At 41.2% G+C, this 16,176-nt stretch overlaps 1 protein-coding gene and 1 long non-coding RNA gene across 2 annotated transcripts in view; both read left to right on the top strand.

Moving 5' to 3' along the window:
• Nucleotides 1-14,189: 14,189 nt before the first annotated feature.
• LOC128872236 (uncharacterized) lies at nucleotides 14,190-15,245 on the top strand. Its single transcript, XR_008456128.1, has 3 exons — nucleotides 14,190-14,294; nucleotides 14,727-14,939; nucleotides 15,045-15,245. It is a non-coding gene; the product is annotated as an uncharacterized LOC128872236 (long non-coding RNA).
• A 93-nt stretch (nucleotides 15,246-15,338) lies between these two features.
• Nucleotides 15,339-16,176, top strand: part of LOC128872235 (dexamethasone-induced Ras-related protein 1) — a 54,319-nt gene continuing 53,481 nt past the window's right edge. The window contains exon 1 of the mRNA XM_054114699.1: nucleotides 15,339-15,790. The gene's annotated coding sequence lies outside the window, so the exon portion shown is untranslated. The remainder of the gene's footprint in view (nucleotides 15,791-16,176) is intronic.

The following is a 16,176-nucleotide window of genomic DNA, read 5'->3' as shown; positions in this document are numbered from 1 at the left end:
AACGAGAAAACTGACGGGAATGGAATTGTTTGGAGAAACTGGATCTTACCGTTTTCCACGTCCCTATCTTTCGCTTCTCGGATACTTTGCTTCGTTATACTCGATGGAAAACGTTGATTCATCGATTATGGTATTTGTCAATCGAGATGTAACCCAGAGGATCGAGCGTTATTCAACCATCGCGAAGTATGATCGTTTATGGTATAAAAATAAAAAAGATCGAAGAATAGAATTATTTAGGTAATTGGATCGTTTCCTTTTACAGCTCGATTCGCGATACCGTCTCGTTGCTTTTATTACGATACAAATATAATTAATGCTCACTCCCACGCGAGATCCCTGTATCGATTTCGCATTGCTCGTTAGGAGATACTGGTTTAATACATTTGTAATTTATGATAACAATAAATCGTTCACTCTGAGACCGGTATAAATCAATATCGTTAACGGTTGCAGGAGTCGACGAAGAATTGATAGAAAATGAGAACTGGATATTCTATAAGGCTATTAGGATCGATAAATTCTAATTATTGCTGCCTACTTAATCTCTCGTATTTGGGCGTTAGGTAGCCATCGTTTTATTTCCACTTGGAACGCAAACTTGGAACAGCACCGTACTCGAAAATGATGCACGATAAGAGGCGAGTAATCGATAGACGATAAAACCACTGCTATTGTCTGATTTGGCAACGCATAAAGACAAACGAAAACGTGCCACGTGCCAACATAGAGCCCAGGAATGCCAGTTAGACTCAAGTCGCGATACGTTTTATGCAAACTCTGATCGAGGGAGTTCTCGAGTCGGCGGGCGCTTGAAACCCCATCTTACCCAATTTACCGGGGATTACTTAATGCTAAAGTTACGAAATCTCACCTTCGGGGCAGCGAATAAACAGGTACTTAAAGCGGGTTAATTTTTGACGTGGAACGCTGGCCGATTTGACGAGTCATTAAACGGACGCCGGTACCTAGACAGTCCACGCGGGGAAAAGGATTTGGCAAAAGGAGCGCTGCCAATTGACTGGTCTTGTGTCTTCGACGGATACTTTTAAACATAAACATTCACCATTTCTGTTTTAATGATTCGAGACATTTGGCAGCGGATGATAGGTGCGAAGCCCGGCCGGGCTAATCTTGAATTAGCAACGAAGTGAACCGAACAAGAGCAAAAAGCCCCCCCTGAAAGCATCGTCGTCCCGGGTGTTTCGCCCCATAAATTACGCGCACCGTCGCGTCGACGTTCAAATTTGCCGATCGCTGCTACCGACCAATTAAACAATTAACGATCCCGATTAATTTCCTCGGGTGTCTTATACGCGGATTGGGAACATTCTGTCCCCAAAACACCTAATGCTTCTTCGATAAACTTTCTAGCAGAAAAGTACGGTATTTGTAAGAGAGCTTTCGTGAACCCTACCGGTCCAAACCATACTCTTTCCCAAAGATACACGTTCGATAGACTCGTAAACTTCTTATACGTTCTCATTTTTCGCAATACTACATGTTCGTATCGCATTGACCGCCGCGTCACCCACATATAGGTAACAAGGGTCTTCACTAAGGAATAAACAAATTAATCCTGAAAGCGAGGTATCGAAGAAAATTAATTTCGATGATAAACTCTAAAGAGGTTGCAAAAACAAGTACTACTATAGATGTTATATTATGTCATTTCTAAGTGTATAGAAATAAAACTGTAGTCTCGTTGGAATTTTCACGATTATTAGTTTGGCAGTCAACGTGGTTACGTGCACTTGTAAACATGTTTACATTGTATTAAATTGTAAGTTTAGTTAGGTCGTGGAACAGCCTCATTCGTCGAACGCCTTTTACAATACCTTGATACATTGTTCTTGTATTTAAATTTTATTTTTCCAATGGCGAATATAGTGGTTAAATAAATAAAATTAATCACGTTGGTTAGTCGTCCCCGGAACGATTTCGAATTACGCTTACCGCCGACTCAATTTGCGTAGCTGATCGGTATGTGACGCAACTAGCTATCGACCGAACCCGACCACGCGCCGATCGCGTGCCGTGAAAATTCTACTTGTTGGGTGCGAGGTCTGTCTCAATTAAACCGATTAGAATAATCGCCGCTATCGATCTTATCGGTAATTAGTCCCGACGCCGGAATAATGCACGGCTCGCGACGATAAGCCTCGAATTAAAGTTGTCGTTACCTGCAACGAACTCGACAAATCGTCGGTATTTAGAGAGACTGGGAATTGGAAGCGATTGTAGATTACATAAGCCAATGTGTTAAGGAAAGTAATAATTCCTTGCGTGCGTTAATGTTTCTACGTCGAGCCATTAGTTTCCCTAACACGTTTTCTTCGGTTTTACACTGTCAAACAAAATAATTACTACGAGCTATCTCGAAGCGGAGCCGTGGTTTTAAAAAATTTCACTGAAATTTTAGTCACGTCTAAGGCACAGTTTTCTGGGTCACTCTTGCCGAGTCCATTGGCAAAACCTGGGCGAAACGCAAATTTATTTTTATAAAACTCTTTTATTTTGAAGATGCAAGCTCGAAACGTATTATGTAATTTATTGGAGTTGCTTCCAGAGTTCTATAACAGAATTCTGGAGGCATAGCTGTGTCATCGGCAAGAATGCTCTTCAAAACCATTCCTGCTTAGTTTTTTTATTTTCTTAATAATTCACGAATCCCGTATCTTTTGCCCGTTACGTCCCACAAGATCTTTTAATATACGTATGAAAAGAATCCCTCCCAGCGTTAAGTACAACAAGCCCAACTTCGTCCTCCCTCGCATAAGACGGAGCTGGACGTGTCGTCGAAGTAAAAGTAGACAAAAATTTCGTCACCCAGCGAAAAAAAAGAAAAAGAAATTGGAACTTCTCGAACGTCAAGCGTTAAATAATGACGCGCGTGTGCGTTGTCAGAAATCGAATAAATATAGGGGAATGCGGTCTCGAGGAGCGACAAAATGCGGCCTGGTCGGTAAACAGTTCCTAAATATGATGTTTTCCACGTTTACGAGTCATTATCACGACGACTGCGAGCGGCATTCCTCATCGAGCAACAGGTGTGACACGGAGTAGATCATTTTCATTAGAACAGACGTTGCGCGTTCATCAGCGCGCTCTCTACGAATATTTGTCCCGAGAGAAAAGCTTTTGGCTCAATGCTGCAACGTTGTTAACAAAACCTCGTTACACTAAGCTCGAGTCGTTTACGCTTCGATGCGCCTCATCTCTCGCTCCTCCCTCGTCTTTGACGTAACGACCATCCACTTTGCGTTGTTTTTAAATTGATTACTTCCTAGCCAGGCTAATTTAACCCTTTGCTGTCGAAACGTTATGTTGCTCGTCGCCCAACTGGTTTGATTAATTATATTGATTAATATATTAATATATTTGAATTTTAGTATTAAATGAATTTAATATTAATATATTGATTAATATATTTGAAATCATTCTTCTACGCGTTGCTTTTGTGCACGTGCAACGAATCATCCACGTTTCTCGTGAAATTGACACTTAAGTCACTATGGCCATATTTGTATTGCTTATTTCAGATTGCGATTGTCTGACTCAACGAAATACTGTTCACTCGTTATTCTCAAATGTTCACCGAAATAAGGAATTTGCCCATCTCCGTTGAATGGTTTTTCTCGTTGGATATTTGACGATTTAAAAATAATCTTCGGTCGGTAGGCATTTTTTGAAATCGTTTGAACGAGTGCCAGAAAACGCATCGAGCTATAACAGACCAGGGCTTGTGCGCATGAATTATCGTACACATTGACTACGATGTTGATTTTGGGCGAATAAGAGAGAATATTGAAATCGAAACAGAACGCGCACGGATGATAGAAACGTGGCGACGAGCGCAAAAGTTACACCAGCCGCGTTTCCGTGCTCGCCACTTCAATTTGGCAGTCGCAGGAACTTGGCACAAAGTACAACTTCATTTTCGAGGTTCCCAGCGACGATAGCTTATTACACGCGACTCGCAAATGGCAATTTTTAATTTGTCATCGGCGGCGCCGTTCGAGTCGAATTGCTTGCTAATGGTAACTTGGAATACTACAATGTTCTTAGGAAGTTTAAATAGCCCCTACTTTCGATGTTACAGGACGACTAGATATAGTTTACTATTAAAATTGCCCCTAATCGTCTCTTTTATCGAAGCCATAAAGAAACTTGCGATATGTGTATTCGAATCTCAGGATCATTTAACGAGAGAAATTTGAATCATAGCCAAGAGAATCCAGAAGACCATTCCTACAATGAACACGCATAGTTCGAAGCTCTTCTTTATCTTTATCGTTGACTCGCCAATGGAAATGCTGATCTGTTTAGAGAAATTCAAGTGTACGTTTGGAAACAATTTACGATAATTACTTCCATTCCGCCTAAATAAAAAAAGATGTGACGAATATCTGCATCGTCGAGACGACGAGGAAGAAATGTTTGAACAGCCGAAAAAAAGGGTCAATTTCGGCGAGTTTATTCGACGCAAAGAAAGCTTGAATCGCCGCCAGAGAGGCGTCTGGACGCGGTTACATCGGTATAGAGAATTACGATTCGCTCGAAGAAACAGTATTCGGGATAAAGCATTAAACCCGAAACGGGTCTCGTATACATTATCGGTCGGCGGCTGCGACTAGCGATGGGACCAAGCGCGTCGCAAGTAGATTCGGATACTATATTTCTATACAAAATATTTCATTTAACCTGTGAGTTTGCTTGAACGTAAAAAATGACCATTATCTGAAACCAAGTCATGGAGTAAACGATTTAAGGGGTTGGATGATCCCAGAAACGATCGATGAGGCTTTTATCGATGGACCTCTTATAAACTCTAAACTTAAAACACCTTTCTCTCTTCAGGAAAGAACAAATTGCTAGACAGCTAAAAATCAACAAAGTAACGCTATTGAAAAAAAAGAGCAGGTTGCATTTCGAACTACACATCCGAGGAAATCCGTGTGAGTTGTTAACTTATTCCGAGCAACGGACACTTAATAACTGATAAAATAAACTTCAGGTTCAGGCCTTTAGGCGAGGCTTAATGGCACCACGACCGAGCCTCGCCTTTCACACCGCGCTATAAACATATTTTCTTTCGGTACGGTGCAATAAAGACGTTATTATTGCCACTAATTCTACCGAATCGATGGACATCGGTGGGTACGGATTGAAGTTATTCCCACCGGCAGCGACAACGGGCGATCTAGCGATCTAGCGAGCGCAAAGCCCTCTCCATCGTCGTTATGCTTGCGTATTTCGAATCTGGCAGTGGCCGACGGCTGGCACAGATTACGCTCTGGCGCATTATTATGCGAGAAGCGTACAAGCAAGACGCGTAGGCCGTAGGTGCAGCGGCGAGTATTATTGTCGCTCTGGCAGCTCGCGCGATTTTCGTGATTTAATGCACCGTACACCCCGAAGCGCTAGGTCTTCGCCAAAGCCGTGTATTCCGCGCGAGTAGACGATGCCCCGTGGACCCGCTTGATTCGAAATATTCATTCCGCTCGTATTTTCCCGTACAAACGTATTCCCGAGTTATTTCGCGACTGAGACGACACCACGGGCTTCTGGTCGATGTCTTCTCGGAATACGAGGAATTCCGAGAAATTGGAGAATTTCCTTTACCAGTTCTTGTCTCTGGTCGATCAAAAGTCGAAGGTAAGGTGAAAATTGTTTTCGAAGGCGCGGTTACCTCGGGCGAACGACGATAAATATGTTTAGTTGTTCACTTTACTGATATACAATCAATCCCATAAGTATTCATACCCTCTATGCCCATTGACGAAGTTTGACCAAATTAAATAATAGTTTTGATATTACCAATTTCATTATAAATATATATATATATAAATAAGTTCAAACATGTATATATTTATATGTACATCAACATATTTATACAAACATACACCTACATAAATATACCATTTAATTTAAACAAATTTCTTCAAGACATAGAGGGTACGAATATTTATGGGACTGACTGTACATCAAAAAGTTAGAAAAGTTCTCCTGAATTCCAAGCCTCATTTTTCTTGATCCAATCATGAAGACGAATCACGTAATTTCACTCTGTCCAGTCTCGATTATTGTATCGACGGAACACGTTCAGTACGGGTGATAATTATAAACCTAGGAGAAGAGACTATACAGCCCCAGATGCGAAAATAAGCAGGAGCCGTTACAGGACGACGGACAAGATTTGTCACCATAACGTTTAACTAGAATGAGAAAACAAGCGTCTCCTCGCGGGCCGTGTCTAGTTCGACCTACATATTACGGCCACCCCTTCGCGGTGCCGTTTTAGAAACAATTCTTCCGTGGGTCAGCGTCGTTCTCCCGCTGTCTCTCTGGACTGTTTTCGTGTCTACCGGCGGCGCCGTTTGCCAAGTCGCAAAAACCACCACGATTTGTCTCGGGCTTTCCTTGTTGCAGCGACAAATCCTCCATAACTAACCAAAAGCTGATTATGCTATAAGACGTACTTGCGACTGAAATTCTTCTTACTTCTTTTAGTAACCTTTTACACTTTGTATCTAAAGGGATACCTGAAGAGTTGCGGCAATTAATGGAACACTCGATGTGATCTAATTACGAGAATCTACGTAATTCATCCGAATTTATGTTATTCTCGTTTGCCGATTGGTAAAATTATCAGTTGATTCAATAAGGAGCGTTTCCAATGCCAGACATTTGTAACGATACCTTCGCAATTTAATGTAAGTTCCACTGGCATTCCAGGGTCTCGAATGACCCCAAGTACGAGGTATCGATTTTGAGACACGCTGGCGATGCGAATCAGAAAACCCAACAAACACCGGCAGGCGTAGATTTTATCGTTGACAGGAAGACGCTCGCGCAGGTGCGAACGCGATCGCGTGGGTTGGGTCATGAATAAATCAGTTCGACTCGCTGCGCAAACGTACACAGATCGGTGTACTTGGGTATCTGTACGAAGATCTCTCTTGCTCGAGCCGTGATCCTAGAGATCTTCGTGGAATTGCGATACGAGCCGCGAAACGATATTTCCTCGACCGGTGGCAGCGAAATAACCAACGGGACAATTTCATAGACGAAATAACTTCGCAAACCTGATGTGTTTTTCACACGTCGTTGCCTATATCTCCTACTTCCTGTTAACCCTAGGAATCGCTAGCGATGTAAGAACCAGTTGGAATCCATGTTACTACTATGCCATCAGTTGCGAGTTTTCAAAAATCTTTCTTTACGTTTGGAACGTCACATGCAACCATGCTTGTAATTTTCTTTCTTCTTTAATTCAGAGCACCCGTTTCAATTCAAAATCCAACTTTATCACGTGCAACGAACGAGGTTTGCCTTTACTTCACCCACTCCAAAACATGTATCCACTTAAGAATGTCGTCCGTTACGGTTTGATCTCTCGTCGAAGGTTCCACGAGTCTCGTAATTCGATCGATCGGCAAAGAAACGAGAGACGACTCTGTTCTCGTTCCACGAACGGGGATGCGTGGTGCACAAAAATTTGAAGAAATAAGGAAGACATAAAGGGGGCTGGGGGGGGGGGGGGCGGAAAGCTGAGGATCGCGCTTACCGTTGGTTCCGAGCCACGTGTGTGGTCCCTTCGGAGCACGTGTCGACGAGTTCAGGAGCGTGGCTTTTTGTCCAAACGAGAGACGCGCCCGCTCGCTTTTTCGCGAGGAATCCGAAAATTCCACGACGCAAAGCGGCCAAAAGCAAGCTGGAGCAACGAATTCGACGCTCGCGCATTGGCCAGAATTCACCCAACGAACATCGCAAGAAACGCGCTTGTAATTATCGCGAAACTCCCTCACCCCCGCGTCTACAGCGAATCGATCACTGTCAATTCTTGCTCCTTTCTTTCGTCGAACTATTCGCATCGAAGACCCGAAAAAAACTGACCAATTAAGCCAGGGACGATTTATCGCGGTACATACTACTCGTTGATTTCCTTTTTTTTTTGCTTGTAGAAGTTCAATTACTTTCCTGCGGATTTAATTATTCTTTGTTGATATCGCGTGAAAGGTGGAAACAGAATTGGAGCTTTACGAGAGATAACGAGATAGATGCAATTTTTTGACTAAGTATAAATCGAGGATAACGAATGGAAAAGTACGCTATCTTTTTTAATGTAATTCTTCCAATATGAGAGTACTTGGAATGAAGAAATCGAGGTGCATATGTTCAACAGATAAACAGACAAAATTTCCTCTGCGAAGAATATCTTCGTACAAATCTGAGGATACTGTTTATCAAATTTTGAAAGCAGCAGAATCCCTCAAGTTTTCAAATTTACTAGGACATACTTCGCATTGAATCACTGATGATAGGAAAGGAAAGAGACCGATTTGACACTGAATGGCCTATATATCTTTCTTGCTAAAACATTCCATGAAAAATGTATCGATTTCTCCAGAGACTTGAGAACCACTGTCACGAAGACTTCATAAGTTATCGATCGTATGGGCTGGGTGAAAGCCGTCCGAACGATATTATTCTTTCGTATTTAAATAGTTCCGTGTTTCAAAGCACGGTTACGTGCTCTAGCGGCAGCGGATCGACGAAAATTCGTCTAAAAATAATTTCGTTTCGTTTTACGATCGATACAATTTAGACGTGACCCGTCCTACGCCGTCTTCTTTTCGACGCGAAATTAAAGAAAAATTCTCAATGAAATAAAGTTGTCTGAGTTACAACTGAACAAATGTCCCTCTCTGTTTGGTAATATGAACAATCCTCTTGTCTGTGGTTAGTGAGGATGAAGAAAAGCATCAAATTCTTAAGGCCAGGGCCACACTATGCGTTTTCGCCGCTGCGGTTATGACGGATGCGGTCATCCGGTTTGTGACGTTGCATAGATTCAAATGAGAGTTGCTACACTAGTGCGGTGCTACCGCAGCAAACTGCGGCACGCTGAACAAACACGTTTATTCATATGTCCCCTGTTCACACTACACGGTTTTGCCGCATCGTTCTTCTGAACTGTGTGTTCTGTTTTGAAATACATGGTTTCAAAATTTCTAATAATTCATCGAATGAATTTATTGACATTCGGTAATATTGAATAAACTTGTCCTCACAATTGCGGATGTTAGTAAAAAACTTTTTAAATCGATTATTAGATTCTTGCTCCGAGAAAAAAATGGATGAACCCAATAATTACGAACTATCGATTCACGTAATAACCCTTTTGCTTCCATTACAGAAACAATTTTCAAAAATTTCTTTGCGTTTATGTTGACATATTGACAGTTCAGGCGTGATTGACTGCGTTAAAATCACAGCAATGTATCATGTAGTAGCCTTCCGGTTAAATCGCGTTACACAGTGTTACGTTATAAATCACGCAACTGTGTCTCGCTATTCGAAGAAGCGAATAAGGCGTTGATTTCTTTCAGTTTGGAAGCTTGAGAGTGCGATATACGAATATCGCGCTAAATTTCCTGTAAGTCGTTCGTACGTTTGCAAATCAACGAACTTGTTGGGAGACGCTTTTCTGAAAAAAAAGAATGTTTACGTTTGAGATTTATAAACAAAACAGACAGGAATCTATTATATAGAATGCTTTTAAGTTGAGACCGTGCAATCTAGCACTGTCCGATACACTAACACGTGAATGCACACTCGGATTGGTGCACGTGGAGTCATCTGACAGCACTCGGAGCAACCACGAGAGTATATAAACCTTATCGATGCATTGGAGCAACGTCCAACGATGTGGGAGGCCCGACTTAACCCCAAAAATAGAGTAAACATTTGTCGAAAATTGCTACCAAGAGTTTATCGATCGTGCTCCAATTTGATTGCTACGCAATACAACATGGCCGATATGCCCGCGAAAAATCTTAGTCGCGATATCGAGAGAAACATTTTATGACATAATTGGAGCGAACGCATGTTCCGGATACTCCGATACGTCTGTTTACAATCGCTCCGTCGTAATTGTTGGCAGCCACGAATATCGATTAAAGGAAAGGAGAGCTGACATTCGAATGACAGTTTAATGAAAAAACAAGGAAATCGTTTCACGATACAAATGCAAAAACTCGTGCGTGGGAACCAAGGATGTAGAGTAGCCGTGCACACTGTTGATTTTTCGCGTGTACAACGTTTAATTTAGGGAGATTTTCGTACTCACCCGACGTTCGAGGCCCACCGTGATTTGTACCGTGTATCCCAGCCAAATATATTCGATACCTTTAACACCGAACGCTAGAAACCACCCCTCAAAATCACTTGTCACTAATTAAAGGCCTCCCGATGGCGGCCATGACTGCCGTTTGGCTCCAACTTATCGCTCCGAGCGCGAGATGGCGATACGGTATATTTAATATTGCGCAGACGTAGGTATTTAATCAGAAATTAAATAATATATTTTGAATTTACATTCGAATTATTGGTTAATAAACAACAGATAGAACAGATAAAAGATATATCGACATCATTTAAACAATTGGATATCAAAGTACCTAATAAAAAGTATCGAAATATTTATAAAAATTTCAAACGAAGTAGGTATTAAAATAGATCGATACAAAATGAGATTACTGTTTAATATTGATATTTGCATATATGTAATGTAGTTTTAGATGTGCCACGTTTAAGGGGCACGTTTTTTTTACCCTATCGATTGTCACTGTTTGCTAAGGGATGATAAATTTCTCCTTCTATACGCTTGTGAAACTTACATATACAAAAATTGTGTTTTTAGTAATGATTTGTAACTAAATCCAAACGTAAAGAAGTAAAATATACATGCTTCATTGACTCTGTATATAAGACTGTGGTAATCAAAAGTATTATGTAAATATAGTTTCTCTTTACGAGATGAAGTCTGAATTTCCCGCGCGCTGGATCGATTACTGCGTTTCGAGAATTTCTTGTACTTAGTAACTTCACATCGCTCGTTGCTTCCAGTTGCTTCGTACCTTGTCCGAGTGTTGACAAATTTTCAGTCGCAAAAATGGTGAAAGTTGTGAAAGAAGGACTGCTCAATGAAGATTTGAGGAAGTTGTACGGTCAATCTATCGGTACGTTGTGCAAAGTGAGTGATAGTAGAGCATATTTGATAAGAAGTTTGATGTGTCACAGGGAAAAAAATCAAATATTTCTGGTATAAAATTTGGTATAACCATCCAGAAATTGCAGCTGCGTCTCCCCTAGCCATTATCGGACTATGCTCTTCAATCTTTGTTCACTATCGTCAATCTAGAGATACCAGACCGGAAAAATATTACGAAAATATAACCAGTAAGTGACCGAACGTTATTCTCAGTTTCTTCGTATAGGTTAGGTTACGTTGTTATGTAATTCTTCCAATCCACAATTACGTCAATAATCCAGTATGCGACTGGAAAGTACTTCGACGCTATTGCAGTCTTGTCGGGTGATTTGAAAGGAAACTAATAAACATTTTTCCATACTCTTTTGATTGCAGTTTTCAGACCCAACGATCCCAGAATTGAACACATTAGGAAGGATGAAACTTTAAGAGGAAAAAGAACTTAAGCTATGAAGTTATACATTTTACAAGGAATTGTGAATGTACCAGTATAGTTACAGAATATCTATGTACAAATATTCAAAAACATAGTGCTATCAATAAAAGTTCATCTTGAATGACATTTTTATCCCGATGTTAATGCGTGGTGTATGGTGTGCGAATGATCTGTATGGTATGAATGGTGCATACCTAGCCTAAGTTAACCAATCATAGTTAATAGTAAACATAACTTTGACATTGAAAAAGGCTACACAATTGGAGTAATAGAAATAGTAGAGAAAATTCCATTTGTGACCGTAACAAATGTTCATCTTTTGTATGGCAAAATTTAACTGTGTTCAATTATATGCATACAAGAAAAAGAAGGAACATACCAAAACGTATAATAGCATAATATTATAATGCAGGATTGTGGAAGCAGCAATTGTGTATTTTTTTTTTACCTTTGATAAAGATCATTGTCTCCAAGAAGGGGAGTAAGAAACGTTACATTTCCTATAATTTTACATGTTAAATTATAATTACCCATAAAAGAATGCTACTAAAAATTAATATACATATCCGAGGTATAAATTTACCTCGTACGTTAACGTCAAAGCAAGCTGTAACGCGTGCGGCATGTAACAGCGGTGTTTCTGAAGCCTGTCTAAGTGAGCTTATAACGTGACAATTACGTTGCCTGTGTGCATGGAAATGTCGCTTAACCCATATGCTAAGGAGACCCTCAAAAGGCTCGATTTCTCGAAAATTTGACGAAAACAATCATCGCTCTAATATGCACGTCGGAAGAGTCGGGATTTTAGAATCTACGAAAACAAACACTCTACGACGAAACGAGATATCCGACTGAAACCAAATTACATATATCGAACAGTATTGGTTATTTGAAATGACATGTGGTCCGATACTGGTCGCACAAATGCCTCGAGCCTTTGTATTCGTGGAAACGCTTCGCAAAGTTCGCGCGAGACGGAAGGATTCTGCAACCGAACGCTGATCCCTTGAAAGCGCAGACAATGAACGCTGCCAGTTTCCAGCGGAATTTTCGATTCGTACATAGCGGAATAGTTTGACGAATCACGAACGCTAAGCAATACAACGCGAAATCGCATAGGACGCGTCATTTAATACTGATATTTATCAGACTCCGAGAGCCACAAATGGAATTAATTAAACTTCAAAATTTATCTTTGCTGGAATACATGCGTCAATTTTAGCAAGCATTTCCAAGAATAAAGTTCATTAAATAAAAGCATGGTCAAGGTTGAAAGCTGAGAAAAAGGAACTCCTTTTTGTAGAACTTTTCTAAAACTATTTCATAGTTTTCTTGAATCAAAATGGCCTTCTATATCGAGGCAACGTACCACGTACCGACGTCATGTTTTCCTCGCCAGGACTTTAACCCGGAATGTCTTACTCTTTACGAGCCCACAAAATGTTCGAATCCATCGTCAAAGTTTTACTGTGACCCCCCGGCAAACCATCAACAGCGATGGCCAGCTACATCAGGCGGAAATTTCAGAGACCGTAACCGTAATCGGGAGCTCGAAAGTGCGCGAAAGATATGTAACTAAACTTTGAAAATAAATTACGAGGAACCCTAAGAAAAATCTCGGATCGGTCGTTCCCTCCAAGAAACTAGAATTACAGCACTATAACGAAGCGAACGCTTTTGAAAGAATATAGTAACTTAAAGTGATAGTTGAGACATGTCTCTTTTCTATCGGTAGCTTTGAAGTATAAGTAGGTCATCTATATCTAACCTAAATTAAGGTTTACTTATCCTAAAAATAATACGTTCCGAGATAAATCAGCTACTTAAATAGATTCGAACCGTAGATCGTTGAACTCATCCTTTCTCGAGTACGACACATCCCTCTTAAAATCCGACACGATTTATTCGAAGCATATTTGCCTGTGACCCAAGATAATTATATTGTTCAGGAGAATAGACTATCGAATTACTTCATGGTCCATTTATTAATCGTATTTTTGCACTTTGTCCAGACGACATCGCTGCCAGCACTGAAAATAAAGCAACAACGAAGTACACAAGACATTTAAACATAATGCGACAGTTCCGCAACCGAGCATAATATAGTAACTACCTTGTTTCATACACCTTGTTGAGCGTTTGTAGTTTCGAGTCCGTCGTAGTCAAAGGGTTAATAATCATCCCAACACATCAAAGAAACGTAACGTTCCGTGTCTCCGTCGCTTTGAAACGGTTAGTTTTAGTCAAATGTAATAATATTCACGTGTATAATAGAATTTTAGGGGGCTAAAGGAGGGTAGACCAAGGAAATTTAAATTTCTCAAATTCCTGGCCCAATCGTTTATTTCGATTAGAATAAAGTTCATTGGTCGATATTTTTGAAAATAATTATATCGAAATAATTTTGATACTCGAGATTTACATTTCCTCTGGAACCAAAGCAAAGCATGCACTTTGTCGAAGCGTTAACGGGAGTAAAAGCTGGCTCCTTGGGAAGGTGCATTCTGCGCTTCCCATGAAATATGTATGTAGAACCCAGTGTGAAAGCGACCTAAACCCTGCAAGGTGTCGCGAGACCTCGCGAAGCACCTGGTAGAGCGCAGGATCACAGGATCGTGGCGGTCTGTAGCTCCTTCTGTAACGAGTGCACGCCGTTATGCCAACGCTGTAACGTGGATGAAAGCACGAAGGGTGGATGGAAGAGACCGGAGAAGGGTTGGTGATCAAGGAATACAGGGAAGCAAGGAGAAACGCAGAAGCCTAGTCAAAGGGTCGTCGAGCAGAACAACAGGAAAGAGGGTAGGTGGCTTTGGGGTGAATGAGACAGAGACTGAAAAGCTGGCAACGTTATTGCTGAACTTTCCCGGTATTATATGTATGTAGTTTAGAAAGTTTCAGAGTTTCTCACTCTTAATAAACAAACCGTTCAACTAAAAATGTTTAGTATTAGGAATACAGTGCTCGTGGAGAAATAAACACCGTCCATGCTTTTAGTTAATGCTTTCGACCTCATCGTGGATCCTCCTTCCGCATAATCTAATAGCCACATTTTAAAAATTTTATTTGGTAGATTTATATTCGGTTTCTTTATAAGGACTGTCTCAGAAACTTTATCCGTTTACATTTATTACGTACAATGTAATAGAGTTAAACATTTGCTCGAATCGATGGACGTTTATTTATTTAAATTTCAGCAAACGGACATGGCTCGCTAATAAATTTTTCTTTCAGATAAAACCCAGGAGCAATGTTAGAATATTACCAAAATGTTATTTGTGAAAACAAGAAGTTTAAAACCACGAGGGAAAAGGATGAGAGTTCGCTGTTTGCCTTGGAAATTTGTGTACACACGAGCGTATTTTTCTATTCTAAAATTCATCCTTGGTTCGTCGCCGTCGAAGAACTCGCTCTGGCACTTATCGTAACTCCAAGTCGCGAAACAAAGTATGCAACTCTTCTCTGAAATTGACGTAGACTTTCATTGCATATACACGACCAATCAAAATTATTTCCAGGTGATTTAAACGATTAAACAAATTGATATTCCAGGGTAGAAGAAGGGTTCGGAGGTAAAGACAGGTTCGTAAAGAGCAAGGGATGGCGTGCAAGACACGGAGAGTAACGGATGGGCAGAACAAGGGAATACACAGGAGAGAAACCAGGGTGGACACGGAGGACGCAGCAGATAGAGATGCAAAGGGTAGAAGGGTACGCGGCGAGAAAGGTAGGAGTAGAGTGAGCAGACGTGGAAAGGGGTGTAGAGCAAAATAGAACTACTGAGGAAGAGGAGGTTGGGGGTGGTTTGGGAGGGGGTTAGGTAGCAGAGCGGGAGAGAGAGCAGAGTAGAGGGACCTCCGGCGATACGGACCACCCCTCGGTGGTTTGCCAGTGGTTCAGTCAGCGCTTCGCACCGGCGTCGCTCCTCTGCTCCACGGTGATTCGTCTCGGTCAACCTCGTGTGGATAATCGCGTGGCCGATGTCGCGAGATCAATGAGAGCCAGTGGGGTACTGAACGAAAAAGAAGTCGAAAGGTCGAGAGTATCGTGTTCTGAATAAAGTGGATCCCGAAAGTTGAGCTCGTCGGAAGCTCGGAACCGTCGATGTCGCCTCGTCTCGGTGGTGCTCGAGGAAACGTGAAGTCGTAGTATCTCCGTCAGGGAAGTGACAGACCTCGTGAAGGAGACAGCGAACGCGCAACGAGGACCTGAACGGGTCCTTGAGCCCAAGAACGGTGCATGTCTCAGACCCTGCTCCCCAGCTTTTCGTCCTCCGAAGCTCTGCCTACGTCTCTGAGGTAAGTCAATCCCGATACTGTTGCATACGGTGTCAGCGTTATCGAGTACCTTGCAATTTTTTTAAAAGCGAGATTACGGTCTCAGTGAGTATCTCTTTACGTGGAAAGTATAAGTTCGTGACATTCAACAAATGTCAGGACACTTACATAGTACGATGCTATGTAGGGGTAGTTCTACCATGCAACTAATTATAGGGTAGAACCCCTATTGTATCCCTTTGTAGAACCTTCCTTAAGAACTCTTTATTTGTTGATCTTTTATTACCCTACTGTTCACGACTAAAGAATTTTGTTGTCTTTGAAAATAATGTGCTTCGCGTAAGTAACCTCCCAGAATACATGTAATTTTCCTCTACTTAGTATTTTACCTCCAAAAATTTGCAGTC

Source organism: Hylaeus volcanicus, chromosome 2 (genome assembly GCF_026283585.1).
Source record: "Hylaeus volcanicus isolate JK05 chromosome 2, UHH_iyHylVolc1.0_haploid, whole genome shotgun sequence".
In the NCBI taxonomy this organism is placed as follows: domain Eukaryota; kingdom Metazoa; phylum Arthropoda; class Insecta; order Hymenoptera; family Colletidae; genus Hylaeus; species Hylaeus volcanicus.
Note: the sequence above shows the minus strand (reverse complement) of the source record. Positions and strands in the feature narration are given on the sequence as shown.